General features: G+C 38.7%; 1 long non-coding RNA gene across 1 annotated transcript; it reads right to left on the minus strand.

Annotated features, from left to right (window-relative positions):
- Window positions 1-2907: 2907 nt before the first annotated feature.
- On the minus strand, window positions 2908-9148 carry LOC104909988. The gene is made up of 2 exons (XR_002112528.1): window positions 8984-9148; window positions 2908-6883 (listed from the first exon to the last, which is right to left on the minus strand). It is a non-coding gene; the product is annotated as an uncharacterized LOC104909988 (long non-coding RNA).
- Between the last annotated feature and the right edge of the window lie 291 nt (window positions 9149-9439).

Here is a 9439-nt window from a genome sequence, read left to right on the forward strand (position 1 = left end):
GAGGAAAGGCTAAGTGAACTGGGTCTGTTTAGCCTTGAGAAAAGACAACTGAGAGGGGACCTGATCCAGGTTTATAAATATCTGAGATGTGGCGGCCATAGTGGTGAGGCCAGTCTCTTTTCAGTGGTACGTGGAGACAGGACGAGGGGAAACGGACATAAGCTGCAGCACAGGAAGTTTCGCACGAATGTGCGTAAGAACTTCTTCACGGTGAGGGTGACGGAGCACTGGAACAGGCTGCCCAGGGGGGTTGTGGAGTCTCCTTCTCTGGAGATATTCAAGTCTCGCCTGGACGCCTACCTGTGCGACCTGGTGTAGGGAACCTGCTTTGGCAGGGGGGTTGGTCTCGATGATCTCTAGAGGTCCCTTCCAACCCCTACCATTCTGTGATTCTGTGAACCTTAGCTGCTGTGATTTGTGCTTAATCTGATCTTTTCCTCCTCTTGTAAACACACTCAAACCACATTTATTTGTGCGTGTTTTTTTAAGAGCTTCAATTACTGACTCTCAATGATCTTGAATAAACTTTAGGTACAAGGAAAAACACCACAAAACTCAGCTTAGGCCTCTGCCTACAGGAACTTCAGGGGTAAAAATTTAGACATCTGGAGTTCTTCTAGTGTTTACAAGTTTGTTTAGTCATTTTCTGAATCCTTCTCTTGAACTCAAGAGGTTAACAAATGCCTGAAGTTCCACTTTCATCTGTGTAAACCTTAACATATGGAACAGACTTTAACCCTTAAAGGCAGTCCAGCTACTAGAAGTTGTAACAGGTGACAGACTGGTAAAGCCACCATATCTAGAAGAGAACTGGTTAGCTCACAGCTGCAGCATCTCCCATGTACACCCCAGAGCTCACAAGGACAAAGGCCTACTGGCAAGATGGATACAAAATTGCTCCAGTGACTTCTAAGAGCAGCTTCCAATAGACAAAGCGTTACAGATTCAGCTCCTACTATGGTAAAGATACAAACAAGAAAACACATTCAGCAGATTGATCTCATTTAGCGAATAAACTTAGTGAAGGAATGAGAAAATATTGCCCTTGTACAACTAGCTTTAACATCAATATCTATAATTGAGAAGGTGTTAATATCTAATCACTGTTTTACTGCCTTAAATCAGAAAATAGATAGAAAATACAAAAGTAGAAAAGTAGAAAATATAAAAAAAAAACAAAGCAAGATGGTTAAACTCAGATCCTCAAACTAAAATGATTATCCAATATCTCTGGGGGAAATATGATTCAAATGTCTCAGTCTTGTGGAAAACTTGAGAATCCAAAACAAAGGAGAAAGCATTCTTTACAGAGGAAACTAAAACTGGGATTCTTCACAGCATGAGAAAAAGGAAAAAAAATCTGTGTTGATATTCATAGAAAAATTTTGAAGTGAAACTAGGGCTCTTCTCATCCTGTAAGATCTTTTCTACATTGGTACATCCATCCTGAAATACACTGACTAGAACCTCACAGTGTTCAGAATGAGATGCACCACAGATATGTATAACACAATAATTTCTTTAATCTCTTTGATGATAAATCCTAAAGACACAATTTCCTTTTCTGACTGTTGTTGAGTGCTGAATGTATTTTTTCATCTGTCAGCAATGAATTTGTGAATGTTCTTTGTAGGTGCAGATCCACAGACCACAACTACATTAGTAGCTTCACAGATGAGATCGTTTTCCCCAGTAGGTTAAGACACATATCCACAATGACTTGCATCTGCAATTTGCTCACTGCTACTTCTGCAATCCTCTGTGAAACAGTTGTCCCAATTAAATCTCCATATTGCATCTTTTCCCTCAGTCAGAGAGGGAATTTCTCATGGACTCTTATTCCTACTTTTTGCTTCCCTCTTCTGCTTCCTCAAACAATCTTGCCTGCAATTACCCTAAGTTTTAATACATGTGAATGTTCTCAGGATCTTGCTTAAAACTTCTAAAACTTCAAGACTCTACATCACGTTCTTCACATGCTCATTGACTCTGTTGAAAATTCATACTCTTGAAAAATATGTTCTCTCTCCAAAAGCCACTGTGGCTTTTCCCAAAATGTTCTTTATTTAGATCTGGCACTGATACTCATTCTAGTGTCATGGATATTTTATGTAGTCTTCACAAGAGCACATTCCCATAGCTGGCTAGTTTACAAGTGTGAAAAGTATCAGTTGCAAATGTTCAGTTGAAACTTGCTTTAATCTGGCAACTTAATACTGTGACAACTTCATTAACAGAACGTCCGAGTATTTTGCTCCCCTTCAGGGTTACAAACGTTTGCTTTCTGCAATTTCTACAAGCCATTTTGGCATTACACAGAACTGACATTATGGAGATTCTACAGTAACACAGAAGAGAACTCAGCACAACATAAATAGAGACAAGTACTAACTGTATGCTACAATAACGAATGTAAAAAGAGCAGGATAAAATGAATGAAACCAGAGCTGGACAAAGACGTGGTGAATGATCACAGATCTACGTAAATACCAAAGGGGAAGGAGGACACAACAGATGAGAAAACAGAATAGGGAGCTTAACCTGGCAACAGCCAAGCTCTAAAGAGTAAATACTGGTGCCAGTAGGTATACCAACCAGAGGCCGAACAAAGTAAAGATCCACAGAGAAACGCTGGCAAGTAAGAGGACACAAGTGAGATGATACGGCATGTTAAAGGAATTATGAAGATTAAAGACATTTTTTCCAGAATCCAAAAGTGAACAATGCAGACTCAATATTTATCCTCAAAATTTGACATAATTGAAAAGCGCGGGCTTATTTCCATTTACTAAAGGACGGACTATACCACAGAATGTCTACCTGTTACTAAGAGATAAACAAGCAGCATTAGTTCACAAAGTCTGCCCGCAGAGACATTGCGAACTGATGCTTTTTTTTTTTTTTTTAAAAGAAGATCCCAGGAAAATGTTGCTCATGCAATATCCAATGTTTTCCCATCTCTGAGAAGTATGGTACAGTAAGGACACACTACTCCCAACAGAATTATACTAATTAGTAGTCCTTCACATCAGTTTAGACAGTACCTACAGAAAATGCACTAGCAAGTTTATTCTCTCTAGCAATCATTCATGAAAAGAATGTATTAGTTTATCTGGAAGCAAAGAGCTATAAGTATATTTATTCAAAAATCAATTTGAGATATCTTATCTTCTCCCTCAGGAACACTGCAGCTCTGGGCTCCCACACTGCTCTGAGTGCTCAGCACTCACAGGCATTAGCCTACAAGGTGCTGCCACCACCCAGGAGAGGCACAACGCTACCTAAGTGAAAGATACAGGAGGTGACTACTCTAGCTTCACTAAGGAACTGATGAATAGTTCTAGAACAGCTTTCAGTTGTCTAAGTTCAGTGTTCCTAACTGCAACAGACAGCACTGAGATGTGACAGCAAATGGCCCTCCCTTTACTACATTGCCTGCAAACTGCATAGACAGGCTATTTTATTCTTCCATTTCTTAATGCTCAACTACTTGATTCTTTTCATCTTAGCCATACCTTCTGTATTGCTTATTCTTTGAATCAACACTGAAAAATAAAGCACCTGGTGGAAAAGATCACTGATGCTGTACCTGAGCGCAGAGCTCCATGAGCCAGGCAGAGCACCACGCGAGTGCCACCTGCCGGCACCAACTGCTGGCAGGGAACAGCTGGGAGCTGCCTGCCTCCAGAAACAGCCGTGCAACAGCTGTACGATGGGTTTGTCACCTCTCGTCATACCCTCAGTGCCCACCTGAAGTATCTGTTGCAACTTTTCAGTTGAGGGTACCTATAACAGACCTGCCCGATGGGTCAATCACTGGAAGGGAGACCTAACGCTGGACAGCGACTGTGCCATCAAAGCCTTCATGTGGGGGAAAGCAATCACAAGTTGAAAACTCTACATATAAAAAAGAATCTCTGAAATTGCCATCTTCAAAGGAGGTGTCCAAGCAGCCATCTCTCCTCATGCATTTACAGCTCAGAAATGCATCAAAACCAAAGAAAATGCGCACTGCCACAGTAAAAAAGCATTCTGATGCAAACTATCTAATGCTAGGAAAATTATATTCTGCTTCCTGTTCTAAACACCAAAACATTTTCAAGTAACTCCTTCCAGAATAAAAGCCAGGGAAGAAGTAACAGGCACTTGGTATAGGAGTAGAAGCTATAAAAGTACAGAAATCTGGTATCTATTCATGGCACTCCAAATGGGAAAGCTGTTCCATCAACTAGAAAACCTAAGAAAACAGAGATTGAAGTTCTAAAAGAGGAGCTAAATTAAATACTCTATTTTGAATTGATACAGGAGCAGAGATTCAAGCCAAATTACTTCAAACAGTTGTAGATGAAGAGCAGTAATACACTGTTATACACTGAAAGGGTTATTTTGAATAAAACAGAATTTTCAGAGCATCAGGTAATCCAAGAGGAGATTTCACAGACCTTTTCATACTCAGCACACAGCAAACATAATTGCTCAAATCATAAGGCAGATGAGATCTTAGCTTTGTCACTATATTAGGAGAGCTGTAAATCTAGTTCCTTACACTGGTTCAACGAAAGAGTGCGAGAGATGCATCAACTCTATTCCTAAGCATGGAGCAAGGGTGTCATTATGGCAGGCTTTGTTTGTTTTAACCAAGAGATGGCACAGGGTTCTTCACTGCTGCTTCACATTACAGGTCCTTTAAACACCATAAACTTTATTTATAAGTTTATTAATGTCCGTGCCATGAATCTGCAAGCTATTCAAGTGGCAATACTGCTTCCAGATGCAACTCACTTAGCAAGAGGCAAAATTGCATGCCAGGTTTCATGCACCTCCTCCACACCTGAACTAATAAGCCCTGACACTGGCAACCATTCAGGTATCTGTGCTAACAACTGATAATCCAGAACCTGAATACGCCTTCTGCATTCAGTTGTGCCTGTTCTTTCCTCCTCAAGTTGGTTTATTACAGATTTCATGTTACACTGGAATCACTAGTACATGTTTTTGAGAACAATTCAGGTCTCTAATATCCCCTTCAGCTCCTCAGAAACCTCAAACAGGTTGGTATTTCTTGAAGACAGCTTTGGACTTTGTTCATTTCCAAGTGATTTAGTACTGCTGATACTAATTAATCAAAGGGTACTAATGAGTACCTTAAACTAACTTCAGGTATATGTTTGTAGCAAGTAATGCAAAGACATTGTACAGGCTTTCTAGGAAAATAAAATACCTCACAAGAGATTAATAATATCCCAACATCCTAATGGATGCCTTGCTACAAGAGAACTCCATATGAAGAAAAAATTAAGATCTCTCAAGAAAGAGAGTTAAGCAAGCATGTACAACTTGTCAATGGGGTGAAAAATGAACTGGAATTTGAATTAGTGAAAAGGATGTGCTAACATATTTATTTCAGAGTAAGAATCTCCCATGTTTACTCTTCACCAGTACAAATGGGATTGCATGAAGCAGACTAAATGTGCAATTAAAAAGGTTGTTTCAAAAATGTCAGCAGAAGCCCAACAACTACTTGACAATATCCTCTGCTGTTAAGCAATGAATTACAGAATATCTTAAGCTGGAAGAAGGAAGACAAAGACCATCAAGTTCAACCCCTGGATCTAAACAGGACCACTCAAAATCCAAACCCTATGTACAAGTGTGCTCTTTGAGCTCTGGCAGCCTGGGGCCGTGCCCACTGCCCTGCTGAGCCTGTTCCATGCCCACCACCCTCTGGTGAAGCACCTATTCCTAATACCCAGCCTGACCTTCCCCTGATGCAGGTGACAAGGAATGAAGAAAAGCTGAAGAAAAGAATCTGTATCCATAAAAAAAAAAGTTTTGCTTAGATACACTGTCAAAATCTTTCAGAAATAGTAGCACAGACTGCATTTCTTTCTCAGGACACAATCATCCATCAGTTTGGCCCTAATATGGCTTAATTTAAATCTGTTTCATAACTTTAAAAGGAAAGACAGCTGAGGTTTTCCTTCAGTAGCATTAAAGAAAAATGTCTGATATGAGACACTATCTGTACTTCTGTGGATTTTTCTCATACCAACTGGTCTGGAATTGAAAATCTGTGTTAAAAATAAAAAGACTGCAGTATTTGTCATTTTATTCAGTCAGAAAATGACAATTCTACCATCCTACTGCCACCAGGTCGCTTCTCACTATCCACATTTCCTTTCACACAAGCAGCCCGTGAACAGGCACGTTCACTGGCAACATCTCTTGCTCTCAGATGTAATATGTAGATAGCACTTACAGACAGCAACTTGTATCAGTGACCAAGAAAGAACTCATGTTCCACCTTCACACTCTTTAACTTCAGTAAAAAGACTGCTACATCCTTGAGCACATCATTAACAGAGCACCAAAACTGCAGAGATCTTTATGAGTAAAGGCAGTCTGTAGAGTTCAGCACAGATTCTGATTTCTAACTAGACAAACTTAGCTTGACCACTGTAGAGAGGAAAGTTAGATCAAGAAATAAACATAGTTACCTGTAAAAGAATTCCAGAATTCTACCCTTGGTTTTAACACAAAGAATACATGGTGCATTAAATAGTGATGAAAGTCATTTTACAAGTAGCCAGAAGTTAACAGAAGAGAGTTAGACCGTGGGAATTCTAGATTACAACTACGTCGCTGTTTGAAAGCCATGATACCCCAATAATCATTTGTAATGATTATTTTAATAATTCAAACTACATACCATCCACCTACCTCTCATAGATGGTTTTTAAAGTCAGTTGATCTGGAACACCTTCAGTCTCTTCAAGATGCAGTATGAGCCACGATGTTCTATATGGCCACTGCTCTGTGAGATTGATCCAACTAGCAAGCCTATCCCAATTGAAGGTGATTTGATTTGCTCTCAATAAGCGACCTAATATAACAGAAAAAAAACAAACACACGTGTTTTTGTGTTGGTTTGTTTTTCTTTTTTTCCCCTTTTGAAAGATAACTACCTCAACCTCTCCCCTCCCTCCAAAGTAACAGTTACGTATGTCCTTATGTCCCTCATCCTGATCTAATTACTTTCTGGTATTGTAACTGTCAACTTCAGCTCCAAGCTAAATGTTCTCATTCTGTTACAGGTGAACTTCAACAAAATTAAATACAGAAGTTCACAAAACTCATGCTAATGTGATGAAAGATCTTTTGTGCACTGGGATACAAAATACAGTCAAAAGAAATAACCAGAACTGCCATCTTTATCAGTCAAAGAAGTGAATTTCAAAGCTATAAGTAAAAAATGGCTTTCAGTTAATAAGACAAGGTATGAATTACAAATAAATCTCATTTTAGAAGACAGAAAAAGGATGAGTGAACCAATTCAATAAGTTTTAGCAACTTTTCCTTACAGAACTGCATACATATTGGTGAGATGACATTTAATGTACAGCTTGAAGGCTCTGCTCTTGGAGTGCTTCATGACATCGTTTATAATCACAAGTTATTGAACACTAAGTTTTCTTCCAGGGTATCTTCTGCTTGTTTTTACAGTATTTTATTACTACAAATAGATATCTAAGTTGGTGATTTTGTTGTACTTCTACATTTGCACTAAAATTTGCCAATGATAATGACAGCGTGAGTAGATGGTGTATTTATTTAGAATTTTAGGTCTGTTTTCACACGTAAAACATCTCTAGATGTAAAGACCAACAGGAAAAATAAAAGAGACTCTTCTATTAATTAGATTAGCTTTAAATTAACGGAGTAGAAAACAAATCGTGGCTCATTTTACTTAATACAGAACAGCAACTATATTCCAAATCAATTCATGGGAAATTAGGACAGTGCAAACAATGTAAGCACTGGGAACACAACTTCAAAGACAGCCAATAAGCCTGGCTTATGCAAGCAGGTTGAACAGAGCCGAACCTCACCTCAGAGAGATACAACCAAGCATTTGTACCATACCTGCTACTGAGATGATCAATTCACCTCTGTACCAGAACTGAACCAGTTCTATCAGCCATGCTAGAATATGTTCTAATGTAGTACTAAATTGGGCAGTGGATGCACCATAGATACAGCTGCAACAGGCTTCTACAACCAGATACATCAGTGGGAATCAGTTCAAGATATGTCTTTATTACTACTCTGTGCACCTACTGGTAAAGGGAACACCCTAAGCAAGATGCAAGTTAGCTGCAGCAGGTTTATTAGCTCCATCTATGTGGAGTGCAAGAGTGACATTGCGATTTCTGACCTGCACCCAGCATAGGCAATACAGCTGCATTCACTCAGTGTTGTGCTTCACGCTGAATCTGTTGAATCCATGCTTCATATGCATGCAGACAACTGCAATATTTCTGCTCCTGTGAAAGTTTTATTGCCATAATTCTCTCTCTCAAATAACTCAGTTCTCATTAGAAATTTGCAAGATTTTTTTTTACTTCAGCATTAAATGTTACCCTAGAAAGACAGGTCATTGAACATAATACTTTACTGTTAGTATTGCTGGTAGGATAGGAGAGTATCGGTCTTCCTAGCACTCAAATTTCATTAGGCATGCTAAGTTTAGAAATCCTATTTTCATACTTAACTCAGAACTTGTGATAATCTGATTAATACTGGGACTGTTAAAACACAAGAACAGTGCCCTTTTCCTACAAAACACACTACTACTCACTTAGTTATCTATCTGTACAGCACACTACCATTCATCATTTGGTGAGGTCCCTTAACACATACTTCCCATAATAAATTTGCATGTCAAATAGTGTTAAAATATTTTTAATATTAAAGACGATACATCTGATAGATCCACAAATCCCTGAAGTTTTCCCAATTAGTCCTATACAGGTAATACTATTTATTCCCCTAGTTTCTGCTGAATAAAGATTATCCTCTACAGGGGTCCACTTCCTACTCAAACGTTCAGAACACAAAGCCTGGAACAGGTAAAACAACAGAATCCTTTCAAAAAAAGCTCGTATTTGCTTTCATGTCACAGGAAAACAAGTGCAACACTTACCTGTCACTGAAACTATGTTTAGTAATCTTCTCATGGTCTGAGGACTGATATCACTGAACCAATCCTCTGTAACCAAAAGCTTGGTCAAATCAAAGGACATCTGGCGAGTAATGGTGCGTTGCATCTGGCGTCTTCGGTAAGTATCCTGATAGTGACACACAAAAGCAAGAAGTACTGATCACTAACAAAGTAATTTATGCATTCAGAATTGAATTAATTTTACTTCAATATAAAGTTAAAAACCCTGTGAGTAAATACAACTGTGAGGCTGAAATACCATAAAAATATTTAGCTGAATTTAACCGACTTAGGTACATAACATTTGATATAACACATAAATAGTATGCTGTATCATTTCAGCATTCACAGAAAGCTTAAATATTTCACCACTTTCTGAATTTAAAGCTTTGTGGAAAAACACTTCAGTGACCAAGCACAACTTTTCTTCTTTGATTA

Source organism: Meleagris gallopavo, chromosome 2, assembly GCF_000146605.3.
Source record: "Meleagris gallopavo isolate NT-WF06-2002-E0010 breed Aviagen turkey brand Nicholas breeding stock chromosome 2, Turkey_5.1, whole genome shotgun sequence".
NCBI lineage: Eukaryota > Metazoa > Chordata > Aves > Galliformes > Phasianidae > Meleagris > Meleagris gallopavo.